We start from the raw sequence: 11,380 nt of genomic DNA, 5'->3' as shown, positions 1-11,380 counted from the left end.
CACCTTGGTTCTGTGTCTCTGCACCGGCACCTTGGTTCTGTGTCTCTGCACCGGCACCTTGGTTCTGCGTCTCTGCACCGGCACCTTGGTTCTGTGTCTCTGCACCGGCACCTTGGTTCTGCGTCTCTGCACCAGCACCTTGGTTCTGTGTCTCTGCACCGGCAGAGAGCGAAGGATCGATCGTCAAAACGCAACGGAGAAAGAAGGGAAGCATGGAGAAATCAATGTGAGCTGAAGGTGAAGGTGAGGAAGGTGCTTGCATGGCCTCGTAACACGAGCTGACGGAGAGAAGTGTCTGGGACAGAACACACCTCTGCCTCCATCACCTCCATCACCTCACACCTCTGCCTCCATCACCTCCTCTCTCTGCCTCCATCACCTCCCCTCTCTGCCTCCATCACCTCACACCTCTGCCTCCATCACCTCCTCTCTCTGCCTCCATCACCTCCCCTCTCTGCCTCCATCACCTTACACCTCTGCCTCCATCACCTCCTCTCTCTGCCTCCATCACCTCCCCTCTCTGCCTCCATCACCTCCCCTCTCTGCCTCCATCACCTCACACCTCTGCCTCCATCACCTCCTCTCTCTGCCTCCATCACCTCCCCTCTCTGCCTCCATCACCTCCTCTCTGCCTCCATCACCTCCTCTCTGCCTCCATCACCTCCCCTCTCTGCCTCCATCACCTCCCCTCTCTGCCTCCATCGCCTCCCCTCTCTGCCTCCATCACCTCCTCTCTGCCTCCATCACCTCCTCTCTGCCTCCATCACCTCCTCTCTGCCTCCATCACCTCCTCTCTGCCTCCATCACCTCCCCTCTCTGCCTCCATCACCTCCTCTCTCTGCCTCCATCACCTCCCCTCTCTGCCTCCATCACCTCCTCTCTGCCTCCATCACCTCCTCTCTCTGCCTCCATCACCTCCCCTCTCTGCCTCCATCACCTCCCCTCTCTGCCTCCATCACCTCACACCTCTGCCTCCATCACCTCCTCTCTGCCTCCATCACCTCCTCTCTCTGCCTCCATCACCTCCCCTCTCTGCCTCCATCACCTCCTCTCTGCCTCCATCACCTCCTCTCTGCCTCCATCACCTCCCCTCTCTGCCTCCATCACCTCCCCTCTCTGCCTCCATCACCTCACACCTCTGCCTCCATCACCTCCTCTCTGCCTCCATCACCTCCCCTCTCTGCCTCCATCACCTCCTCTCTCTGCCTCCATCACCTCCCCTCTCTGCCTCCATCACCTCCTCTCTGCCTCCATCACCTCCTCTCTGCCTCCATCACCTCCCCTCTCTGCCTCCATCACCTCCCCTCTCTGCCTCCATCACCTCCCCTCTCTGCCTCCATCACCTCACACCTCTGCCTCCATCACCTCCTCTCTGCCTCCATCACCTCCCCTCTCTGCCTCCATCACCTCACACCTCTGCCTCCATCACCTCCTCTCTGCCTCCATCACCTCCTCTCTGCCTCCATCACCTCCCCTCTCTGCCTCCATCACCTCCCCTCTGCCTCCATCACCTCCCCTCTCTGCCTCCATCACCTCCTCTCTCTGCCTCCATCACCTCCCCTCTCTGCCTCCATCACCTCCTCTCTGCCTCCATCACCTCACACCTCTGCCTCCATCACCTCCTCTCTGCCTCCATCACCTCCCCTCTCTGCCTCCATCACCTCCCCTCTCTGCCTCCATCACCTCCCCTCTCTGCCTCCATCACCTCCCCTCTCTGCCTCCATCACCTCCCCTCTGCCTCCATCACCTCCTCTCTGCCTCCATCACCTCCCCTCTCTGCCTCCATCACCTCCTCTCTGCCTCCATCACCTCCCCTCTCTGCCTCCATCACCTCCTCTCTGCCTCCATCACCTCCCCTCTCTGCCTCCATCACCTCACACCTCTGCCTCCATCACCTCACACCTCTGCCTCCATCACCTCCCCTCTCTGCCTCCATCACCTCCTCTCTCTGCCTCCATCACCTCCCCTCTCTGCCTCCATCACCTCCCCTCTCTGCCTCCATCACCTCCCCTCTCTGCCTCCATCACCTCCTCTCTGCCTCCATCACCTCCTCTCTGCCTCCATCACCTCCCCTCTCTGCCTCCATCACCTCCCCTCTCTGCCTCCATCACCTCCCCTCTCTGCCTCCATCACCTCACACCTCTGCCTCCATCACCTCCTCTCTGCCTCCATCACCTCCCCTCTCTGCCTCCATCACCTCCCCCCTCTGCCTCCATCACCTCCCCTCTCTGCCTCCATCACCTCCCCTCTCTGCCTCCATCACCTCCCCTCTCTGCCTCCATCACCTCCCCTCTCTGCCTCCATCACCTCCTCTCTGCCTCCATCACCTCCCCTCTCTGCCTCCATCACCTCCCCTCTCTGCCTCCATCACCTCCCCTCTCTGCCTCCATCACCTCCCCTCTCTGCCTCCATCACCTCCTCTCTGCCTCCATCACCTCCTCTCTGCCTCCATCACCTCCCCTCTCTGCCTCCATCACCTCCCCCCTCTGCCTCCATCACCTCCCCTCTCTGCCTCCATCACCTCCTCTCTGCCTCCATCACCTCCCCTCTCTGCCTCCATCACCTCCTCTCTGCCTCCATCACCTCCCCTCTCTGCCTCCATCACCTCCTCTCTCTGCCTCCATCACCTCCCCTCTCTGCCTCCATCACCTCCCCCCTCTGCCTCCATCACCTCCCCTCTCTGCCTCCATCACCTCCCCTCTCTGCCTCCATCACCTCCCCTCTCTGCCTCCATCACCTCCTCTCTGCCTCCATCACCTCCTCTCTGCCTCCATCACCTCCCCTCTCTGCCTCCATCACCTCCTCTCTGCCTCCATCACCTCCTCTCTGCCTCCATCACCTCCCCTCTCTGCCTCCATCGCCTCCCCTCTCTGCCTCCATCGCCTCCCCTCTCTGCCTCCATCACCTCCTCTCTCTGCCTCCATCACCTCCCCTCTCTGCCTCCATCACCTCCTCTCTCTGCCTCCATCACCTCCCCTCCCTGCCTCCATCACCTCCCCTCTCTGCCTCCATCACCTCCCCTCTCTGCCTCCATCACCTCCTCTCTGCCTCCATCACCTCCTCTCTGCCTCCATCACCTCCCCTCTCTGCCTCCATCGCCTCCCCTCTCTGCCTCCATCGCCTCCCCTCTCTGCCTCCATCGCCTCCCCTCTCTGCCTCCATCACCTCCTCTCTCTGCCTCCATCACCTCCCCTCTCTGCCTCCATCACCTCCTCTCTCTGCCTCCATCACCTCCCCTCCCTGCCTCCATCACCTCCCCTCTCTGCCTCTGCTCTCATTGGTGCAGATCGATGACAGGAAGTGTGCCGGGAGGGGGGGGTATTGTATTTCTTATAACAGCATTGTATGCTCCACTAAAATCCAGGTGCACATCATCTTTTATAGTAATGGCTTTGACTCCTCCGCTGCAAACCGCCAACTTCAGTTTTTTCTTCACTAATTAGTCTACACATGATGCATTGCAGTATAAGTGCAGTCTAAGTGCAATCTGGGAACCCAGAGTCTATTTTTATTTGAAAAATAGACTGGGACAGCCCTACTGTTTTTCCCAGCTTCCTGTACAGCGCCTCTCTCTGCCACCGTCACTTCCTTTTCCGCCTCCATTTCGGCTATTCGCTAATAACGTTAAAACTGCGTAGAAGACGTCAACTCGTCTTACCACAACAGTGGAAAATTGATATAAGTGCAGTGTTTACATACCAGTGTACATATACCCTCAGTGTATAATAGGAATCCTGAAGTTAAGTTCAATACCTTTTAAGACCTTTTTTAAGACCCTTTCAAGACCTCAACGCCACTTTTGTCACATCAGAGATATGGCGTGTAAATCACAAGTTTCATCATGATACAATATTATACAGATTCTTTGGACAACGATACGATATTTTCTGATATCAGAAAGTATGCCACGATACGATATCGATTCATTTCAGGGCTCTGCGATCGATATGGGACGATATGCTTATTTAACACCATCAGCACAATACAGTAGCTACAAAATGTAATAGCTCTCAAATGGTGATTCAGACTTTTTAATACTTTTAAAGGGCCCTAAATTTCCATAAATTGATTGATCAACTTTGAATACTTTTCAAGACCCTGCAGATACCCTGTGTGCACATCACAAAAGCGGGAATGCGCGGGGGTTTCAGCAGAAACAACTTCATCTGAAATAATAGTATTTTCTCTTTCTCTTGACTCCTCCTTTCTCTTTGCTCCTCCCTCCATCTCTCAGAGGATGAGTCATGGATGTGTCTGCTGGAGGCTTGAGCGTATTTCAAGATTTAATTTCAGAAAGTGTCTTCCTTTTTCCACATAATGTCCTTCCTCAACCAAAAGCTGCAGAATACAAATGAGGGGGGGGGGGCAATTTAATTCAGATTTATTCATATGAAAATAATATACACTTAATAACACTTATAATAATAACACCACTTACAGGAACATAATCAATGTTTTACCTGCATTTAGGTGATTGTGTTCAGTGATCGAATTCCTACTGTCCTTGACTAAAAAAACAAAAAAACAAACATATTAGTTGACTAATAGATATTGGATTTTGTCGACTGAATATTCTGATTGACAGTAGGGAACTCCGGAAATGAATTCAGTCATGCAAAATGACCATTTATTATTTATCTATTTATTTATTTTTACATCTAGTGTTGATCATGATGTAGCAATACATATTTGTGAATATTTTTTTGTGATACTAGCTCATATCTCTCTCCAGGAATTAATTATTCAACACTGAAAGACCAAAAAATACAAAAGACATTTTTACTCCCATCCTGACCGTTGAGTCGACTACCTGACTAAGAAGGGGCTGCCCTACTAATTTCATCGGCTATTTGAGTGCTTTTTCTGTATCCTGTCCATCACAACATCACAACATGAACTCAGCATCATATTTCTGCATCCTGTCCATCACAACATCACAACATGAACTCAGCATCATATTTCTTCCCTTTAAAGGGGCATTAAGTTACATTTTTCATAACCTTGGGAGGCAGCTGGATTTGCAAGATCACGATAGAGAGCCGCAGTAACGAGTCCGGAAATCATCGATGCTAACAGCCCTGGTTCTTCACAGTTTTCGCCTATGGGAGTTTTGAATGGGTTTTTGGCGCGATGCTTCTAATAATCTCTCTGGGCAACGCAAGCTTAATCAAACGCGAACCAGTGTTTAGTAATATCATCTTCACACACGAGGACCACTTTTACGAGTTTTGAAGCTTTTACTTGCCGTTAAAAGGACGGCTAGCTAGCAAACGGCTAAATGAGACTACACTTTTGAGTCGATGGGGATATATACGTCAATAACGTCACCACTTCAAAGGGCGAACACGGAAATTCTCTTTCCCTCACCTGGTTCAGCCCTGTTCAGCCCGGGGTAATCAGTGCACACATCAACAACAGTCCAGGTTGAGTGCTGACGTGACGTGGAAGCCTATGCGACAGTGTGTAGTTCTGGATTAGCTTAGCTCGAGCATTTTACTTCTAGGGCTCGCATTTACGCTTCAAAACTCATGAAAGTGGTCCTCATGTATGAAGATTATCCGACGGAACTCTGGTTCGCGTTTGATTAATCTTGCGTTGCCCAGAGACCGTATTTGAAGCATCGCGGCAAAAACCCATTCAAAAATCCCATAGACAGAAACAGTGTAGAACCAGGAAGTTCGGGACTTCCGCATTCTGCCTACAAAAATACGTCATCCCTGCGGCTCTCTATTGCAACGAGAAATCCAACTTGCCATGCTCCAAGCTATTGGTTTATCTCCGCCCTAGCAGTGAGACCGACCAATCAGCATCCAGAGGCAGCTACGGGTGGGATTTAGGCATGACGACAGCGAAAAGTGAGCCTGTGATAGACAATAGTCGTGTTTCCATTACTCTCAGAAATGCGCAAAATCTATATATCGCAATAGAAAGTGGGTAATGGAAACACGTAAATTTCGAAAAACCTCCCAAATATCGCAAAAAGTTTTTGCGCTCTCATGAGGTGGTTTTTCAGACGTGTCGATATAGCAGTTTATCGCAAAAGTGTAATGGAAACACATTTTTCGCATTTGCATGTCATGTGACCCATCTTCCCCTTTGGAAACGGAGCGGAAAATGAAAGGAAAATGAGGGAGAAAGGGTTCGCCGTGGCAAAACCTCCGCAGCAAGTGGAAAACTTTTAAGCAACGCTACCTAGCAGAAAGACGAGTGTTGTGCAAAAGCGGAGCTGGGGAATATAGATCATGTTTAATGACAGAAATCGCTCCATGGTGACAGGCTGCCTGTCTGTGTGCGCGCAGTTGTAGGCTACCTTTTTTCCTCTGCCTCTCGCGCTCACTGCATTCACTGCAGCCAGCAATATGTTGACACTCATTTTCTTTTGAATTGATAATCAGGCTCGTTTATATGCGTTGTAACTTCATGTTGTGATTTGCATTGAGCATGCAGGGGACGGGATTTGGGGCAGATCCCCGTGCGTAATCACTGTGGCAGCTGCTGCAACGGGGAATTTCGTTCAGGTGTGTGCGCCGTCACTCAAACTTAACTTCAATGGAAACGCCTACAAGTCGCAATTGTACATTGTCGAAATTGTAGAAATATCGCAATTATTTTGCGAAAAACTGTAATGGAAACACAGCTAGTGATAGACAGATGGTTCATCCAATCACGTGCCAGGTATCTTTTTGAATGCGCCTGCCCTTTTCGAAGCGGTTTCCAAAGACAAGGTCCCAGATGGTTCAGTGTAACAAACCATCCGGCACTGTCAGGTTACATTTGTACTGCTGCAGAGCACAAAAACACTGTCATATATCTGCAGGGGGTTCATAGGTTTGTTAATCACCACCAATGACTTAATGATTACTTTGTGAGGAGACCCCCACTCATCCACCCACCCCAAAAAGCAACTGACAATGCATTATTATGACCGTACTACAGTATTTGCATGCTGATATGACCTCTTACTGCTATTACTATGTTTCTGTGTATTTATGTAAAAAAAACAGGCCAGAGACGTCGATGTTGTTGCAATACCTTGGGTCACCAATAAAGCTCTTTAGAAGTCATTTGACTTAATGCCCCTTTAACCCTGTTCTATTGATCTTCATTCTTCTACCAATGAAGCCTCAACAAGAAGACAGCGTAGATAGAACCAGCTGGTCCTCCGGTCAGTATTAGCTGCTTCCAACCAGGGAACCAACACAATGTCCTCAGGAATCAGTCAATCTCCACAAGCATCATCTTCACTCACTGCACTACCACAAGCTTGTCAGTTCAATCATGTCTGATCAGCGCGGCTTTACAAAGTCTTCTTGGCTGATATACAAGTGTCTTCACTGGCAGGTACAGTATAGGAATGTGCTTATGTGTAAGTCCTTGATTGTCAAACACTGAGCCAGTGCTCTTGTTGGTGTCAGTAAAATGCAGACGACATGTGTGCACCAGTGCTCTCATCAGAACACACTAAATACAGGTGTGTTTTAGCATGTGTGCACCAGTGCTCTCATCAGAACACACTAAATACAGGTGTGTTTTAGCATGTGTGCACCAGTGCTCTCATCAGAACACACTAAATGCAGGTGTGTTTTAGCATGTGTGCACCAGTGCTCTCATCATAACACACTAAATACAGGTGTGTTTTAGCATGTGTGCACCAGTGCTCTCATCATAACACACTAAATACAGGTGTGTTTTAGCATGTGTGCACCAGCACTCTCATCATAACACACTAAATACAGGTGTGTTTTAGCATGTGTGCACCAGCGCTCTCATCAGAACACACTAAATACAGGTGTGTTTTAGCATGTGTGCACCAGTGCTCTCATCAGAACACACTAAATACAGGTGTGTTTTAGCATGTGTGCACCAGTGCTCTCATCAGAACACACTAAATACAGGTGTGTTTTAGCATGTGTGCACCAGCGCTCTCATCAGAACACACTAAATACAGGTGTGTTTTAGCATGTGTGCACCAGTGCTCTCATCAGAACACACTAAATACAGGTGTGTTTTAGCATGTGTGCACCAGTGCTCTCATCAGAACACACTAAATACAGGTGTGTTTTAGCATGTGTGCACCAGCGCTCTCATCAGAACACACTAAATACAGGTGTGTTTTAGCATGTGTGCACCAGTGCTCTCATCAGAACACACTAAATACAGGTGTGTTTTAGCATGTGTGCACCAGTGCTCTCATCAGAACACACTAAATACAGGTGTGTTTTAGCATGTGTGCACCAGTGCTCTCATCAGAACACACTAAATACAGGTGTGTTTTAGCATGTGTGCACCAGTGCTCTCATCAGAACACACTAAATACAGGTGTGTTTTAGCATGTGTGCACCAGCGCTCTCATCAGAACACACTAAATACAGGTGTGTTTTAGCATGTGTGCACCAGCGCTCTCATCAGAACACACTAAATACAGGTGTGTTTTAGCATGTGTGCACCAGTGCTCTCATCAGAACACACTAAATACAGGTGTGTTTTAGCATGTGTGCACCAGTGCTCTCATCAGAACACACTAAATACAGGTGTGTTTTAGCATGTGTGCACCAGCGCTCTCATCAGAACACACTAAATACAGGTGTGTTTTAGCATGTGTGCACCAGTGCTCTCATCAGAACACACTAAATACAGGTGTGTTTTAGCATGTGTGCACCAGTGCTCTCATCAGAACACACTAAATACAGGTGTGTTTTAGCATGTGTGCACCAGCGCTCTCATCAGAACACACTAAATACAGGTGTGTTTTAGCATGTGTGCACCAGCGCTCTCATCAGAACACACTAAATACAGGTGTGTTTTAGCATGTGTGCACCAGTGCTCTCATCATAACACACTAAATACAGGTGTGTTTTAGCATGTGTGCACCAGCGCTCTCATCAGAACACACTAAATACAGGTGTGTTTTAGCATGTGTGCACCAGCGCTCTCATCAGAACACACTAAATACAGGTGTGTTTTAGCATGTGTGCACCAGTGCTCTCATCAGAACACACTAAATACAGGTGTGTTTTAGCATGTGTGCACCAGCGCTCTCATCAGAACACACTAAATACAGGTGTGTTTTAGCATGTGTGCACCAGTGCTCTCATCATAACACACTAAATACAGGTGTGTTTTAGCATGTGTGCACCAGCGCTCTCATCATAACACACTAAATACAGGTGTGTTTTAGCATGTGTGCACCAGTGCTCTCATCATAACACACTAAATACAGGTGTGTTTTAGCATGTGTGCACCAGCGCTCTCATCAGAACACACTAAATACAGGTGTGTTTTAGCATGTGTGCACCAGCGCTCTCATCATAACACACTAAATACAGGTGTGTTTTAGCATGTGTGCACCAGCGCTCTCATCATAACACACTAAATACAGGTGTGTTTTAGCATGTGTGCACCAGCGCTCTCATCATAACACACTAAATACAGGTGTGTTTTAGCATGTGTGCACCAGTGCTCTCATCAGAACACACTAAATACAGGTGTGTTTTAGCATGTGTGCACCAGTGCTCTCATCATAACACACTAAATACAGGTGTGTTTTAGCATGTGTGCACCAGTGCTCTCATCATAACACACTAAATACAGGTGTGTTTTAGCATGTGTGCACCAGTGCTCTCATCATAACACACTAAATACAGGTGTGTTTTAGCATGTGTGCACCAGCACTCTCATCATAACACACTAAATACAGGTGTGTTTTAGCATGTGTGCACCAGCGCTCTCATCATAACACACTAAATACAGGTGTGTTTTAGCATGTGTGCACCAGTGCTCTCATCATAACACACTAAATACAGGTGTGTTTTAGCATGTGTGCACCAGTGCTCTCATCATAACACACTAAATACAGGTGTGTTTTAGCATGTGTGCACCAGCGCTCTCATCATAACACACTAAATACAGGTGTGTTTTAGCATGTGTGCACCAGTGCTCTCATCATAACACACTAAATACAGGTGTGTTTTAGCATGTGTGCACCAGCGCTCTCATCAGAACACACTAAATACAGGTGTGTTTTAGCATGTGTGCACCAGCGCTCTCATCAGAACACACTAAATACAGGTGTGTTTTAGCATGTGTGCACCAGTGCTCTCATCAGAACACACTAAATACAGGTGTGTTTTAGCATGTGTGCACCAGTGCTCTCATCATAACACACTAAATACAGGTGTGTTTTAGCATGTGTGCACCAGCGCTCTCATCATAACACACTAAATACAGGTGTGTTTTAGCATGTGTGCACCAGCGCTCTCATCAGAACACACTAAATACAGGTGTGTTTTAGCATGTGTGCACCAGTGCTCTCATCATAACACACTAAATACAGGTGTGTTTTAGCATGTGTGCACCAGCGCTCTAATCAGAACACACTAAATACAGGTGTGTTTTAGCATGTGTGCACCAGCGCTCTCATCAGAACACACTAAATACAGGTGTGTTTTAGCATGTGTGCACCAGCGCTCTCATCAGAACACACTAAATACAGGTGTGTTTTAGCATGTGTGCACCAGTGCTCTCATCATAACACACTAAATACAGGTGTGTTTTAGCATGTGTGCACCAGTGCTCTCATCAGAACACACTAAATACAGGTGTGTTTTAGCATGTGTGCACCAGCGCTCTCATCAGAACACACTAAATACAGGTGTGTTTTAGCATGTGTGCACCAGCGCTCTCATCATAACACACTAAATACAGGTGTGTTTTAGCATGTGTGCACCAGTGCTCTCATCAGAACACACTAAATACAGGTGTGTTTTAGCATGTGTGCACCAGCGCTCTCATCAGAACACACTAAATACAGGTGTGTTTTAGCATGTGTGCACCAGCGCTCTCATCATAACACACTAAATACAGGTGTGTTTTAGCATGTGTGCACCAGCACTCTCATCAGAACACACTAAATACAGGTGTGTTTTAGCATGTGTGCACCAGTGCTCTCATCATAACACACTAAATACAGGTGTGTTTTAGCATGTGTGCACCAGTGCTCTCATCAGAACACACTAAATACAGGTGTGTTTTAGCATGTGTGCACCAGTGCTCTCATCATAACACACTAAATACAGGTGTGTTTTAGCATGTGTGCACCAGTGCTCTCATCAGAACACACTAAATACAGGTGTGTTTTAGCATGTGTGCACCAGCGCTCTCATCAGAACACACTAAATACAGGTGTGTTTTAGCATGTGTGCACCAGCGCTCTCATCATAACACACTAAATACAGGTGTGTTTTAGCATGTGTGCACCAGCGCTCTCATCAGAACACACTAAATACAGGTGTGTTTTAGCATGTGTGCACCAGTGCTCTCATCAGAACACACTAAATACAGGTGTGTTTTAGCATGTGTGCACCAGCGCTCTCATCAGAAC

Source organism: Poromitra crassiceps (genome assembly GCF_964638095.1).
Source record: "Poromitra crassiceps genome assembly, chromosome: 8".
NCBI lineage: Eukaryota > Metazoa > Chordata > Actinopteri > Beryciformes > Melamphaidae > Poromitra > Poromitra crassiceps.
This window is presented reverse-complemented; position numbering follows the sequence as displayed.